The sequence below is a fragment of the Giraffa tippelskirchi genome, chromosome 1 (genome assembly GCF_054371585.1).
Source record: "Giraffa tippelskirchi isolate mGirTip1 chromosome 1, T2T-mGirTip1v1.2.pri, whole genome shotgun sequence".
Lineage (NCBI taxonomy): Eukaryota > Metazoa > Chordata > Mammalia > Artiodactyla > Giraffidae > Giraffa > Giraffa tippelskirchi.
This window is the reverse complement of record NC_137275.1, coordinates 141,899,629-141,915,548: the sequence shown is the minus strand read 5'-3', so window position 1 is coordinate 141,915,548 and position 15,920 is coordinate 141,899,629. Positions and strand designations below refer to the sequence as shown.

Below are 15,920 nucleotides of genomic sequence, written 5' to 3'. Positions count from 1 at the left end.
AAGTGATTATATTTTTAGGCCTTTGTGTTTATACACTAAAAATAGTTTAATCAGAATATTTAGATACATTTTCACCAACATGAATTTACAGAGGACTTACTGCTCAAGTTAGACACGATGAATAATACAGCAGTATAAGAGTCAGTAATTATTTGTGACATGAAGTTCTCTCTCTTTATTTTATATTGACTGTCTAGTTTTAATGTTAGTATCTAGTGAATTTCACAGCTCTTATTATTGTAGATGGAATATCAGGAAAGGGAATGAAAGGTTGAGTTACCTGAAAAGCATTTTCTCAAAGTAGAGATAGTTGCTAAATTTCTTGAAATATGCTAAAAGAAAAATTTCAATGAACTGAGAATTTTACTTTATCTTCATTTTCTCTTGAATATTGTTATTTAGCATAAATTACATATTTAACTTTTTTTTTCTCAGAAATGTGTTATTTCTGAGCTATGTGTAGTACTAATTTTCATTAGGGCTAATTATACATTTCTGATAAAGTATATTTTTTCTTTATATATATTTGGCATGGATATATAAAGGACTCTTTATATATAAAAGCATAAAACTTTATAGTGATTTTTTAAAACTTAAAATGTAGTGATTTTTTAACAACTTAAAAAAATTACAAAGCTTATTTGTTTAAAAAAATGCAAGTGCATATACAAGCACATATACACATATCTCAGCAGAATGAATTGGCTTGAAGATTTTATTAATCTGTTATGTGGTGGATCCCGCTCTACATTCAAGCCTCCATCTGTTTGAGTTATCGTGAAATGAAAAGTGGATCTTTTTCTCATCTACAAGAGCAAGAAAATGTTGCTCTTGTAGATCTAGCACAGACACAATCAAATCATTACCCTTTACATTGCTAGAGAAGCTGCTTATTCAGAATGTAAGATCTTTGGAAGAGGAATGTTATTTCTCTTTCAATTCACTCCTCAATCTTCTGCAATCTGGCTTTCAGAATCTAGGTAACCATTTGTGAAAGTAATCAATGATTTTCTTGTCACTTAATTCAATAATCTGACTATAATTTCTTATAATCTTCATTTGACTATAGTTTCTTCCTACAGCTTTGTATCCAGATTAACTCTCTTTTCTTGTGGCTTTTAAATTTCTTGCCTCTCACAAAACCATTCTCTCATATATTTACAATATGTTGTGTGTGTGATGTAAATAATACCAACATGTTCACATCTTCCTACAAATATATATATATATACATATATATATATTGTTTGTTTGTTTGTGCCTTTTAGCATGTGGGATCTTAGGTCCCCGACAAGGGATCAAACCCATGGGCCCTGCATTGGGAGCATGGAGTCTTAACCATTGGACTGCTAGGGAAGTCCCCTAAAATATATTCTTATTTCACATTTAATCCATCCATATTTTTAGTGACAATGCCAAAGTGAAATCTTGAATTATTAGCTATCTGTAAAATATCTACTTATTCATTAAGAAATTTAATGTTGATTCCCTACTAAATATCAGATACTATGGGCTAGGTATAAGTGATGAGCAAATCAGAGAGTATTAACTACAAAACTTGGTAATGCCATTATGTAAAATTCCTGGATGCTATATGAATGCATAATGAGGGAATTGATCTGGTCTGGTGGTCAAGAAAATTAAGGGATATTTGGGTTGAGATCTGTAGGATAATGTTGGTATTAATTAATCAAAGGAATGGGGCAGTAGTTGCAAGGAGGAACATTCCAGGCTGAAAGAACTGCATGTGAAGCTCTGAGGTGGGGGTAAGTATGGACATACTGAATGAGTTATGGTTAAGCACATAAGCATAGCATCATTAACTCAACAGACATAAATTTGAGCAGACTCTGGGAGATTGTGAAGGACTGTGTGCTGCAGTCCTTGGGGTCGCAGAGAAGGACACGATTTAGCAACTGAACAATAACAATAGTTAAGCACAGGGATGGAGGAGGAGAGAGTATGGCTAACTGTGGTTGGAAAATTAAGTACAGCAAAATCTTGTAAGGGCAATATACGCCATGCTAAGAATTTTTTCTTTATATTAAGAAAAGGAGAAGCCATTGATGTGTTTAAGCAGAGAAGTGATGTGGTCAGATTTTCAATTAAATAAAAGAAGAAAAAAATTACTTTAGATGCACATTGGAGAATGATTTGGAGAAGAAGCAAGAGTAGATAACTGTGGGGTGGCAATTCAGCGGATAGATTATGGTAGCTTGAACTAAAGTGTTTCAAATCCTCAAAGGTGATGCTGTGAAAGTGCTGCACTCGATATGCCAGCAAATTTGGAAAACTCAGCAGTGGCCACAGGACTGGAAAAGGTCAGTTTTCGTTCCAATCCCAAAGAAAGGCAATGCCAAAGAATGCACAAACTACCGCACAATTGCACTCATCTCACATGCTAGTAAAGTAATGCTCAAAATTCTCCAAGCCAGGCTTCAGCAATACGTGAACCGTGAACTTCCAGATGTTCAAGCTAGTTTTAAAAAAGGCAGAGGAACCAGAGATCAAATTGCCAATATCCTCTGGATCATCGAAAAAGCAAGAGAGTTCCAGAAAACCATCTATTTCTGCTTTATTGACTATGCCAAAGCCTTTGACTGTGTGGATCACAATAAACTGTGGAAAATTCTGAAAGAGATGGGAATACCAGACCATCTGACCTGTCTCTTGAGAAACCTGTATGCAGGTCAGGAAGCAACAGTTAGAACTGGACATGGAACAACAGACTGGTTCCAAATAGGAAAAGGAGTACGTCAAGGCTGTCTATTGTCACCCTGCTTATTTAACTTATATGCAGAGTACATCATGAGAAACGCTGGGCTGGAAGAAACACAAGCTGGAATCAAGATTGCCGGGAGAAATATCCATAACCTCAGATATGCGGATGACACCACCCTTATGGCAGAAAGTGAAGAAGAACTAAAGAGCCTCTTGATGAAGGTGAAGGAGGAGAGTGAAAAAGTTGGCTTAAAGCTCAACGTTCAGAAAACTAAGATCATGGCATCTGGTCCCATCACTCCATGGGAAATAGATGGGGAAACAGTGGAAACAGTGTCAGACTTTACTTTTTTGGGCTCCAGAATCACTGCTGATGGTGACTGCAGCCATGAAATTAAAAGACGCTTACTCCTTGGAAGGAAGGTTATGGCCAACCTAGATAGCATGTTTAAAAGCAGAGACATTACTTTGCCAACAAAAGTCTGTCTAGTCAAGGCTATGGTTTTTCCAGTGGTCATGTATGGATGTGAGAGTTGGACGGTGAAGAAAGCTGAGTGCCGAAGAATTGATGCTTTTGAACTGTGGTGTTGGAGAAGACTCTTGAGAGTCCCTTGGACTGCAAGGAGATCCAATCAATCCATCCTAAAAGAGATCAATCCTGGGTGTTCATTGGAAGGTCTGATGTTGAAGCTGAAACTCCAATACTTTGGCCACCTCATGCGAAGGATTGACTCATTGGAAAAGACCCTAATGCTGGGTAGGATTGGGGGCGGGAGGAGAAGGGGACGACAGAGGATGAGATGGTTGGATGGCATCACCGACTCGATGAACATGGGTTTGGGTAGACTCCGGGAGTTGGTGATGGACAGAGAGGCCTGGCGTGTTGCAGTTCATGGGGTCGCAGAGAGTCGGACACGACAGAGCGACTGAACTGAACTGAACTGAACTGAACTAAAGTGTTTGTACCCAACATGGAAATAAATAGAATGCTGTAAGGTATATTTAATATTTAAGGATTAACTTCAACAGAGTTTAGCAATAAATTTGAGATAGCAGATAAGAGAGAGGAAGATATTATGCAGATTTGTACAACTGAAGAAGTTGGTGATCATGGTCATCAGAATAAGGAATAGTGGAGGAGGATGCAGTTTGAGGTAAAGATCACATGTTTGCGTTCAGAGAGCTTGAACTTGAGACATGGTGATGTATCCAGAGTGGAGATGTCCAGTATTAGAAAGATGGGTCTGGAGCTCAGAGAGGAGTGCAAATTTTAAATGCAAACTAATTTGTACTGACAAATGTAGAAATGAAATTTGATGTCACAGTTTTAGCATGGAAGGTTTATTTTTCAGAAAATAATAGTAAAAGTTATAACAAATAATTCTGAAATGTTTCCAGCAAAAAAGTTGATAAAATACATTGAAACCACCTCTTCCAACTTTAAATTTGCTTGATCATTCTGAAGATATTTTTTACACTTCTTTTCATTGATAATGTTTTTTGTTTATTTTTAAAAATTTAGGCTTAACTGTTTTTTGATTGTTTATATATAAGGACCAGTTCCCAAGTTGTGAATGCACAGGCATACTTTGGAAATGTCAGATCAGTTCCAGACCACAGCAATAAAATAAATATCACAATAAAGCATTTGCACAAATTTTTTTGTTTCCTAGTGCATATAAAAGTCATATTTATACTATAGTCGGTGCGTGCATGCGTGCTCAGTCTCTCAGTTATGTCCGATTCTTTGTGACCCCATAGACTCTAATCCATCAGGCTTCTCTGTCCATAGAATTTTCCAAGTAAGAATACTGGAGTGGGCTGCCATTTCCTATACCTGGGAATCTTCCCTGACCCAGAGATCGAACCCATGTCTCCTTCATCTTCTGTATTGGCAGGAGGATTCTCTACTATTGTGCTACCTGGGAAATCGTACTTAGTCTGAAAGTGAAGTGAAAGTGTTAGTTGCTCAGTCATGTCCAATCTTTGCAAGCCCATGTACTGTAGCCTGCTAGACTCCTCTGTCCCTGAAATTATCCAGGCAAGAATACTGGAGTGGGTAGCCATTCTCTTCTCCAGGGGATCTTCCCTGACCTAGGGATTGAACCTGGGTCTTCTGCATTGGAGGCAGGTTCTTTACCATCTGAGCCACCAGGGAAGCCCCATACTGTAGTCTATTAAGTGCTAAATTGCATTATGTTTAAAAAAAAGTGCATACCTTAATTAAAAATATTTTATTACTAAAAAATGCTAAACATTGTCTGATTCTTCAACAAGTCATAATCTTTTTGCTCATGGAAGGTCTTAGCTCCATGTTGATGGCTTCTGACTAATCAGGGTGGTGGTTTCTGAAGATTGGTGAGAGTGTGGCGATTCCTTAAAATAAGATAAAATGAAGTTTGCTGCATTCATTAACTCTTCCTTTCATGGAAGATCTTTCTGTAGATGCAATGCAGTTTGATAACATTTTACCCACTGTAGAATTTTTTTCAAAATTGGAGTCAATCCTCTCAAATCCTGATGCTGCTTTATCAACTAAGTTTATGTAATACTCTAAATTTTTTGTTGTCATTTCAACAGTCTTCAAAGCATCTTCATCAGGAGTAGATTCCATTTCAAGAAACCATTTCTTTGCTCATCCGTAAAAAGTGACTCCTCATTTGTTAAAGTTTTATCATGAGATTGCAGCAATTCAGTTACATCTTCAGGCTGCACTTCTAATTCTAATTCTCTTGCTCTTTCCACCACATCTGCAGTTACTTCCTCCACTGAAGTCTCGAATCCCTCAAAGTCATCTATGAGGATTGAAATCAATTTCTTCCAAACTCTTGTTAATATTGATATTTTGCCCTCTTCTCGTAAACCATGGATGTTCTTAATGGTATCTAGAATACTGAATCCTTTCCAGAAGATTTTCAGTTGACTTTGCTCAGAATAATGACTATCTATGGTAGCTGTAGCCTTATGAAATGTATTTCTTAAATAATAAGACTTGAAAGTCAAAATTATTCCTTGATGCATGAGCTGCAGAATAAATGTTGTGTTAGCAGAATGAAAACAATCTTAATCTCATTGTATATCAGAGGTCTTGGGTGACCAGGTGCATTGTCAGTGAGCAGTCATATTTTGAAAATAATCTTTTTTTTCCCCTTGAGCAGTAGCTCTCAGTAACAGGCTTAAAATATTTAGTAAACCATGTGTAGACAGACATACTGTCATACAAATTCTGTCGTTTCATTTACAGAGCTGAGACAGAGTAGATGTAGCATGATTTTTAAGGGTCCTAAGATTTCTGGAATGGTAGATGAGCACTGGCCTCAATTTAAAAGTCATCGCTGCATTAGCCCCAGGCTTTGAGTTTTGACTTCTCCTCTCTAGCTGTGAAAGTCCAAGATGGTATCTTCTTCTAATACAAGGTTTTATGTATAAATGAAAATCTGTGTTTAATAGAGTCACCTTTGTTAATTATCTTAGCCAGATCTCTGGATATCTTGCTGTAGCTCCCACATCAGTACTTGATGCTTCACCTTGCACTTTTACGTTATGGAGACATAAACCTCATGAACCAACTTCTGCTACCTTCAAGCTTTTTCCCTCACCTGTCTCAGCCTTCACAGAATTGCCAAGAGTTAGGGCTTTCTTTGGGTTAGGCGTCTTAAGGGAATGCTGTAGCTGGTTTGATCTTACATTCAGACTGCTGAAACTTTCTCCATATCAGCAACAAGCCTCTTTTACTTTGTTATCACTCATGTGTTCAGTGGAGTAGCAATTTTAATTTCCTACAAGAACTTTCCCTTTTCATTCAAAAATTAACTGTTTGGTGCACCAGGCTTCCCTGGTGGCTCAGATGGTAAAGAATCTGCCTGCAATGTGGGATACCCAGGTTTGATCCCTGGGTTGGGAAGATCCCCTGGAGAAGGGAATGGCTACCCACTCCAGTATTCTTGCTTGGAGAATCCCATGGACAGAGGAGCCTGGCAGGCTGCAGTCCATAGGGTTGCAAAGAGTCGAACACGACTGAATGATTTCATTTTCTTTCTTTTGGTGGGGAAGGCCTGACTTGTGAACTATCCAGGCTTTCAACGTACCTTCCTCTCTAAGCTTAATCATTTCTGGCTTTGATTTAAAGTGAGAGACCTGCAACTCTTCCTTCCACTTGAATGCTCAGAGGCTATTGTGAGGTGATTAATTGGCCTAGTTTTAATTTGTCTTATCTCAGTGAATAGGAAGGCCTGAGGAGAGGGAGAGAGTCAGGGAAGGGCAGGTCAGAGGAGAAGTCATAATACACATATTTATCCGTTAAGTCTGCCATCTTTATGTTGTTACAGTTCGTGGTGGCCTCAAACAATTACAACAGTAATATCAGAGATCACTGATCACAGATCATCATAACAAATATAATAATAACCAAAAAGTTTGAAATATCATGAGAATTATCAAAATATGACACACAGACTTGAAAGGAATAAATGCTCTTGGAAAAATAGTGTAGATTTTCTTGCTGCATGGTTGCCAAAAATCTTCAGTCTGTAAAAAACACAAGATCTGTGAAGCACAATTAAATGAAGGGCAGTGAAACAAGGTATGCCTGTAATTCAAATTGGAATAATCTATTGCATTCAACCTTGGAATAATCTATTGAAACAAATCAGAGAACTACATAAAAAACACTCAGAAACAATGCCAGGAGAAGGCATTTACCACATAATATCCCTGATAAGAGTTTCTTCTGAAGTTTCTCTTTATATGTACATTCTTACTAAGTGAAAAAAATAGTGAGCAAGACAATATCATTAGAAAATTATCTAAAAGTAAGGCCCTTTCTGAATGAGGAATACTTTTCTCCATGGTTGCTCATTTCTGTGTGCGTCTGTTTTGATTATTCAGTTCATGTGATAGTCACTCAACAAATATTTAATGAGTGTCTGTTATGTGACAGGCACTCTTTTAAGCTCTCTAGATGTATTGGTGACAAAATAGTAAAACATCCCCATCTTCATGGCTCTTATATTCTAGGAAGGGTAGCAATTTTTGTTGTAAAGTTAATCATATTATAGAAATAACATGTAAAAGAAATTATTTTAACACATGTAAACCCATGGCTGATTCTTGTCAATGTATGGCAAAAACTATTACAATATTGTAAAGTAATTAGCCCCCAAGTAAAATAAATAAATTTATAAAAAAAAAAAAAAAAAAAAAAAAAAAAAAATAAAATTGAATATATTTCATATGTTATACTACACCCTCAAACATATGAGGTTTGTTGTTCAGTAGCTCAGTTGTGTCCGACTTTCTTGCAACCCCATGGACTGTAGCCCGCCAGGTTCCTCTGTCTATGGGATTCTCTAGGCAAGAATACTGGAGTGGGTTGCCATTTCCTTCTCCAACACAAGATTTAGCTTATGATAAATTAATACCCCATCATATAAAGACTTCTAAAAATTTTTTTATTACATGAATGAATCAATAATAGGACCATTTTCTCAAAAATCATAAACTGAACACAGAGTTATTTTCCTCTTAAAGAAAGCTTGGTAGATTTAAAGTAAAAGTTTCAAGAAACAGACCTAGACAGCATAATAAGGCATGTCAGGTTTGGGTTACTGATTTTGCTATTCCTATGTTAAATGAGTACCCCTGATTCAGAGCTGAAGAACTAGATGTGATTATACACCAAGGCATAGTTGAAATGAAAGTTTTACAAAAGCATCATAAGCCAAGATTGAGTATCGTTATGATGGCAGTTTTAGGATTTTAACTTTGACACTCTAGTCTCAAATTGTGTTGATGCGGTTATAACCAAGGCAGTGTTGAAATGAAAGTTTCAAAACAAATTCAAAGAGTTATCAGAAACATAATCAATATAAAGGCAATGTTAAGATTTTAAAATTTGGCACCTAATCTTAAATTAGCACTTGAAATTTAACAGTGAAGTATTAGACATGCTTATAAAACAGTGTTACTGATTTTGTTGTATACTTTGTGAGTACGGTTTGAGGTTCATCTATGTGGGGTTCCTGATGGAACATTTGATATGAATTCAGTCGTAGAGGAGATGGTCTAACCAATTCAGATTGTTGAATATTCTCCAGAAACACTGGCCAGGACTCTTTAAAGGATCCAGAGAAGAGAGAATGTAGGTGGCCACGCTCTGATGGCACCTTCCATCTGGTCTCTGACCCAACACACAAGACTCTGCGGTAGTCAGGGTGATATATGCCCGCGAGGCACACACCTGTACTGCTGTATGGGGTTATCTTCCAGGGCTATATGGGAAGAGAAGAGTAATGGGAAGACATTTCTTCTAAGTTTAATCTGAACATTCTTAGAGAATATCACAATGGCTTGCTTTCAGATTTTTTAAAATAATTTTCCATTTTAATGTATTTACTTCTGACTTTGTATATTTACAAGTTAATTTTATCTTGTTTGTAGTTACTAGGGCCTGAATCTTGTGGTGTTAATACTCCATGATTCAAATGAGCAAAAACTTGCTTCCTATTACAAAATGGGGAGTGAATAATATAGAAAGTGGTAGTTTCCTCATAGGACCATTCCATTTTGTACAGCCTCCTGAATTCTAATTCCCACTGGTTCATGGGCTATAACTTTAGTAACATTTTCTCAAAGTAGATTTTGCGAGTCTATTTTTCTTGATCTAAAGACATAAAGCTCAAAGTTCTTCTTGGAAAGAGAATTAAAAACATTTTACTTACCCTTATTACTTAGAAAATCAGATGTCAGTGAAAATTTACATGTCATACTGAAAAAGCAAAACTCAGATGCTGTCTGCTCTTGAGGAGAGATTTCTTTGCAGTTACACAACCCACCAGGTATTTGGAGCCCATGAGTAATGTGCTTCTTCTTTGTTTATAGAATTGTTCTTGGTTGGAAGGACATGCAGAGGAAGTGGAGAGTGGTAACATCCCTGCCTGGAAGGAGCCCTAAGAAGTGCCTTAACTGTACATTTCTGTTTGCTCCTCTGCACTTCAGAGTAAGTGGGGCGAAAGAGTTTGGGCCAGGAAGCAATTGGTTCTTTATTCTGTTTAATGTGTATGTCCTGTTTGGGGATTTGGCAAAAAGAAAAAAAGATTCATTCTCTGACCTTGTTTTGAATGCCCTGGTATTGATATATTTTCCTGCATTCCAGAGGAAAAAAATTAGAACGCTAAAATGTGAAAGTGTAAGAAGTCAAAAAAGATGAGGTGTGGGCATACTGAGTGGAGGTCCAGTCCTTTAAAACATTACTAGCAGAAGTAGACTTAAAACAGGATTTAAAGTTAGGTAGACCTGAGTTTAAATTCTACTTGTCAATGTATGGCAAAACCACTACAATATTGTAAAGTAATTAGCCTCCAATTAAAATAAATAAATTAAGAAAATAAATTCTACTTGTCTTATTATTTTGCTAAGTTACTTTGGCCAAGTTATTTAACCTCTTTAACGTTCCGTTTCCTCATTCAAATGAATGGTAATATTAACACATCTTTCCTCAAGGATAAATATTAGTTGAAACTGTATATGCACATTTTAGCATAGTGAGCTCCTAATATGTGGAAGTTATTATTAATACATCTAAGGACAAGAAAAAAGGCATAGAGAATGAATAGTGTTTTATTAATAAAATATTAATAGATGTTTTATTTGTCAGCAAACAATTTAGGATTGGATTTTCAAGGAGTCATCTCTTTTACCAGGTGTAGTTAGGTTTGCTCTGCTAGTAACAAGGATATATCTAGTTACCTTCTTCAACCAGAGTCATGGGGCAAAAGTTAATGAATAAGATTCAGTGTATTTACTGAGCATGCTAAATTTTATGCAATCATTTGTATACCGCTTTCACAGTTTTTGTCCTATTCTTAGATCATCTAGTATATTCTTAATATTTTTCTTCGTTTTGACTCACACTTTCCTCAACTTCATTTAAATCTCACTTAAGCAACATTAGCTATAAAATCATGGGTTTGCTATGCACATTATATTTTTCTAATACACTCTAAAAACATATACTTGAGAAAAGTTCCTCCTATAATCCCATGGGCCACTTAAAATCATCTCAAGCACCTCTAGTGCTATGTTACTTTAGTTTGGAAAATATTGACACACGTGATCTTCCTTAGTCCTTGTAACAATTATATGAGGCAAAGAGAGAAGGTGTAATTATTCCCATTTCTAAGATGAGAAAATCAGGTTCATGGATAAAATTTTACAGTCAGTAAATTTCCAGAAATGGGCCTGGTACTCATGCTTTCTCCATATCAACCCAATGCTTCCACTGTACTATGAATACTTCTAAGGAACACAAATTTAGAACTAAGAGTAAAGTAATTTTTTAATTTAGATATGACTATTTTGGAATTTGGTGGTAATTTGAATAGCAGCCAAACATAAAATAATTAGCAAACAGAAATACTGAGAATAGATTGCCAAGTGGTGGTCGGCAGCAACTCATAGTTTCAAATTAGCTCAGCCTCCTAGGAGTCAAGCCTGTGTAATCCCCTCCACTTGAATTACTTACTTTGAACCAATAGAATGTGGCAATTTAGAGAAGGTATCATTTCCCTGATTACAAAAGTTTTCAAAAGATTGTCACTTCTATCTTGCTAGAAGACTCTCTCTCCTGCTGGTTCTGATGAAGAAAAGTTGCCATAGGAGAGAGGACCTGAGGGCTGTCTCCAGCTAAAGCTGGCAGGGAACTGAAGCTCTTTGTTCACCCTCTCTCAAGGAAATTAATCCTGCCAACAATCAGGTATATTAACTTGGAAGCAGCGCCTTCCCTAGGTGAGCCTTCAGATGAGACCCCAGCCCTGCTGGACACTTTTACTGCAGCCTGGTGAGAAACTGTGAAGAGGAGGACCAGTCACACCATCCTCAGAATCCTGGCCCACAGGCATTTTAAGCCATTCATTTTGGGGAGGGGGTGATTTAATTTACTAATCAGCAACATGTAACATGAGTCCATAGGGGTCCTTTGGAGAAGTGAATTAATGAGGTGGGATCAAGTGAAATGGTTGCGTGTGGGCCCCAAGTGTTTGCAGTTCTAATGGATTGTGATACCTAACACTGGACACCTTTTCTATCTCTTTTTATTCTCCCATTCTTTCCTCCTTTCCCCCTCTTTCCCGCCTCTTCATTTCTTCTACTCTTTCCTATGTTTTTAATTAATAGAGCAGTTGGAAGCTTAAAGACAATAGTAACACTAAAGAGAACTCCCATCTGTAAAACAGCATCATGTAACCTTGCTATAATGCCTTGCCTTGGGCTTCATACGCAGGTTTCATGTGCATATGTGGGAAGTACTTGACAAAGGTTCAACTCTTGCTATTATTGAATCATCACGGAGTTGCTTCATTACTGTCCATTTCATTTTGTTTTCAGTTTTCTATTTGTGAGAGTATCTTTATTCCTTGCAGGTTTTATATAATCATCTTTTCCCTTTTCCTCTGTGTGAGATTTATAGCACTAATCTATCAGTATCATTTGCTGACTTTGATATGAAGATGGTTTTTTCTGCAGGTATCCTTTCTACAAAATTAACAACATTGAGAATGAGGAAATGACATGCCTGCTTTACATCATAATGAGTCCCCTTGGATTTTCTATTCACCACATTACCTAAAATATTTTCACTTTTTTTTTTCTTGGCCCTACTGAGCAGTGTGTGGGTTCTTAGTTCCCCCATGAGGGATCAAACCCATGCCCTCTGCAGTGAAAGAGTGAAGTCTTAACCACTGAACCACCAGGGAAGTCCCCTTCCCTTCCTTTTTCTGTTTTGAAAGGTTTTTACTTTTAAGCAGTGTTTATTTCTATCTCACATGCACAAGTAGCTAAAGAGAATTAGGCAAGGACCATTCCAAGTGATTCTATCTGTATACATCCTTGAAAATAATCTGACACTAGTCCTTGATAAATGGGGGAGGGGTCAGTTGTGTGAAGGGACAGAGCGGTGGTGGGGAAGTGTATATACAGACAAGTCTGAATCACAGATTCCTCACTGTGTGTCAGCAAAATTTAATAACAGCACTACTCCTAAACACACACACACACGTAAATGAATCATAAAAACTTCCAACAAGTGCTGGCAAGTCAGATGGCAGACTCACCCCGAAACCTGTTTCTCTAATAAAAACCTTGTAATTAAAAACAAGGTTGTCCATAAGTTATAACATATAATAACAATCATACGCACTGGTACCAGACTTGATTAGAAAGCTAAAAGTTAGCATTCTCAGGTGAATTCTTCAACTCGACCATAGGCAACTAGCAGGTTATCATCTATAGGTAAACAGTGAGATGCTACCTGGCTCAAATGCTAATACGTATGGACCTTGTTCCAAAAAGAGACTGAGGTGATGCAGTTTTACTCATCTTGTAAGAACAATACTAGTGTTTGCCGTATATTGATAAAGTTCTTACTATGTGCCAGATACATTGTTAGGTATTGAATGTGCTGTCTCAGTTTATCTTCTTTAAAGTCAGAGAACAGTTTACCATGTTTTATTTATATAAAACTGAGGCTTAAAGTGGTTTACTGATTTTCCTAAGTTTACACAAGCAATGAGTGACCAAGTCAGGGTTTGAATCTAAGTCTGCCTGATTCCTCAAAGGTACTCTTTCCATCAAAGTTGTGGCCTTGGTAAAGGACATGAAATTAGTGAATATATTAGTGAATATATAGGTGTAACATATGGCTGTGGCCTTGCACCAGACCCTATTGAAAGCATGGTAGATTGGACGTGCGTGCTAAGTCACTTCAGACGTGTCTGACTCTTTGCGACCCTGTGGACTATAGCCTGTCAAGCTCCTCCGCCTATGGGATTCTCTGGGCAAGAATGGTGTAGTAAAAGTGGCCTTTTCTCTGTTGCAACCTTTTAAATCTCGGACAAGTCACCCAGCTTTGCTGAGTTTTTGTTTTTGTTTTTTTTCGAACTGATCAACGCTATCATCTCAATTAGTTATTAGCTAATAGGCCTTCCATAATAAAATACTGTTCTTCTAGTCTATAAATTCATGTACTCAGGTGCACCAAGCTAACAAGCCTAAGGCAAGTGAACCCTGGAACGTGGCATGCTGTTCCTTTGGAGTTCCCCTGTGGCAGGGGGTCAGTGTCTTAGAATGGATGGAAGTTCCCTGAAACTATAGCACTATTTTTTCATTGTGTTTCTCCCTCTTTTTCTCTCGTAGGTGCCCAGTTTGGTAAGATGTCCTGTGAGAACCTGAAGTGTAAAGGAGCTGAAAGTAGGTCTGGGAAGGATGTGAAAGAATTCCTTGGTGAAATTCAGGTTCTAAGTTTTGGAAACACAAATATGCTTTCCCCAACTGAGTTTTTAAGGAGTGGAAGAAAGATCTATGCACAGGCAGAATGCCCTAAATTGATTGCAGTATACTCCCATTTCTTAGAATTTCATAATTCCCTAAAAGTATTTACTATACTCCGGAGAAGGCAATGGCACCCCACTCCAGTACTCTTGCCTGGAAAATCCCATGGACGGAGGAGCCTGGTAGGCTACAGTCCATGGGGTCGCTAAGAGTCGGACACGACTGAGCGACTTCACTTTCACTTTTCCCTTTCATGCACTGGAGAAGGAAATGGCAACCCACTCCAGTATTCTTGCCTGGAGAATCCCAGGGACGGCGGAGCCTGGTGGGCTGCCGTCTATGGGGTCGCACAGAGTCGGACACGACTGAAGTGACTTAGCAGCTTAGCATTTACTATACTCAACCTTTTAAAAATACTTAATGGCATACTGCATTGCAGAAGTTGGCCAAATTGTTCTCTAAAGGGCCAGATAGTAAACTCTTTACCCTTTGTGGGCCAGATACTCAATTCTGCTGTTACAGCACCGAAGCAACCATAGATAATACAGAAATGAATGAGAATGTCTGCATTTCAGTATAGCTTTATATAAAAAAACAGACAGCAGGACAGATTGGACACAAGGGTCACAGGTTGCTGACTCCTGGTATAGTGGAGACAGTCCAGGGGGAATCTGAGTATGGTTCTTTCACTCTAACTGGTGTTCCTGGGAAAGATATTTAATTTAGATTTGATGTAGCTTTCTTATCTGTAAAATTGGAAAAATAAAACTTACTTCACAGACTATTATGAAGATTAAGCCATGTAGCTAAATACAGCAAACTGGCACCTAATAACTTCTTAATAAATGGTAACTATAATTATTATCATCATCACAGTATTATTATTTTAATTCTCTTAGTTTTTTTTTTTTTCAGTTGTTTCAGCAGTCTAACTAATGTATTCACAGCAAACCGATAAATGCTGTTGAGGGCAGTTGGAACTGTGTTTTGCTTGTTCACCATTGAAAATTCTTCTACTGGAATTGGAATGTTGCTTAAGAGAGTGTTGGTGCTTATTTCATACTTACTGAGCTAATACCATTCTCTCTTAGTTCTAGTTTCTCTACCTCAAGATCTTTGAAAACAATTGTATAGGAATGGGTGTAGGTGTGCTTTTTCCCTTTATTTTCCTTGTTGGGCGATCATGTATATGTCGATTGGCACCAAACATACCTCTCACCTCTCCTCATGCTACAGGTTTCTAGTGACTGAACTCGGAAAAGCCCTGGTGGCTGTGAGTGGGAGAGTCTGGGTGTGTCTGGCTTGGGCTGTGGCACCAAGGGAGGGTGGATACGACTGTTCCACTTGTGTAACGTGGGCGCTAACCAAGTGGCTGCTGCTCTGTGTATTTGCCTTTGTCTTCTCCGTGAAAAGTCCCTGGCTGATTTGAGCTGCTGGATCCCACAGCCTCATTTCTAGAGGTGAATTTGGCTCATGAAAGTGAGACTCTAGCTTTTTATCTTTGTGAATTTCCCTAGGAGAAAAGGTGATCACTGCTGAGGTCTTGAGTCACTGCAATACTCAGAATTTTTTGTCAAAGGGGAAAAATTGTACAGTAAGGCAGAAGCCATAGAATGGAGCCTGGGATGTTGACTTACTGTGAACGTAGGGGCTACATTTAACAGATGACCTTCAATTCCCATTATTGAAAGGATAACCAGTTCTTTTCTCTTTTTTCCTTGACCTTTTCCCCATTCTCTCCTTTTCATTTACCTTTCTTATAATGAAGAGTAAAGACAAATGATAACAAATATGCTGTGGGCTGGTATGGAGGCTAGATATACACTTAACATCTGAAGTTCACTTTTCTTTTTGAATTAAAATTATAGTGTGCACAG

General features: G+C 37.7%; 1 long non-coding RNA gene across 1 annotated transcript in view; it reads left to right on the top strand.

Moving 5' to 3' along the window:
• Window positions 1-15,920, top strand: part of LOC145538051 (uncharacterized) — a 67,075-nt gene that overhangs the window by 24,278 nt on the left and 26,877 nt on the right. Inside the window, exons 3-4 of the long non-coding RNA XR_014076612.1 lie at window positions 9,601-9,718; window positions 13,909-13,962. This is a non-coding gene — a long non-coding RNA (uncharacterized LOC145538051). The remainder of the gene's footprint in view (window positions 1-9,600; window positions 9,719-13,908; window positions 13,963-15,920) is intronic.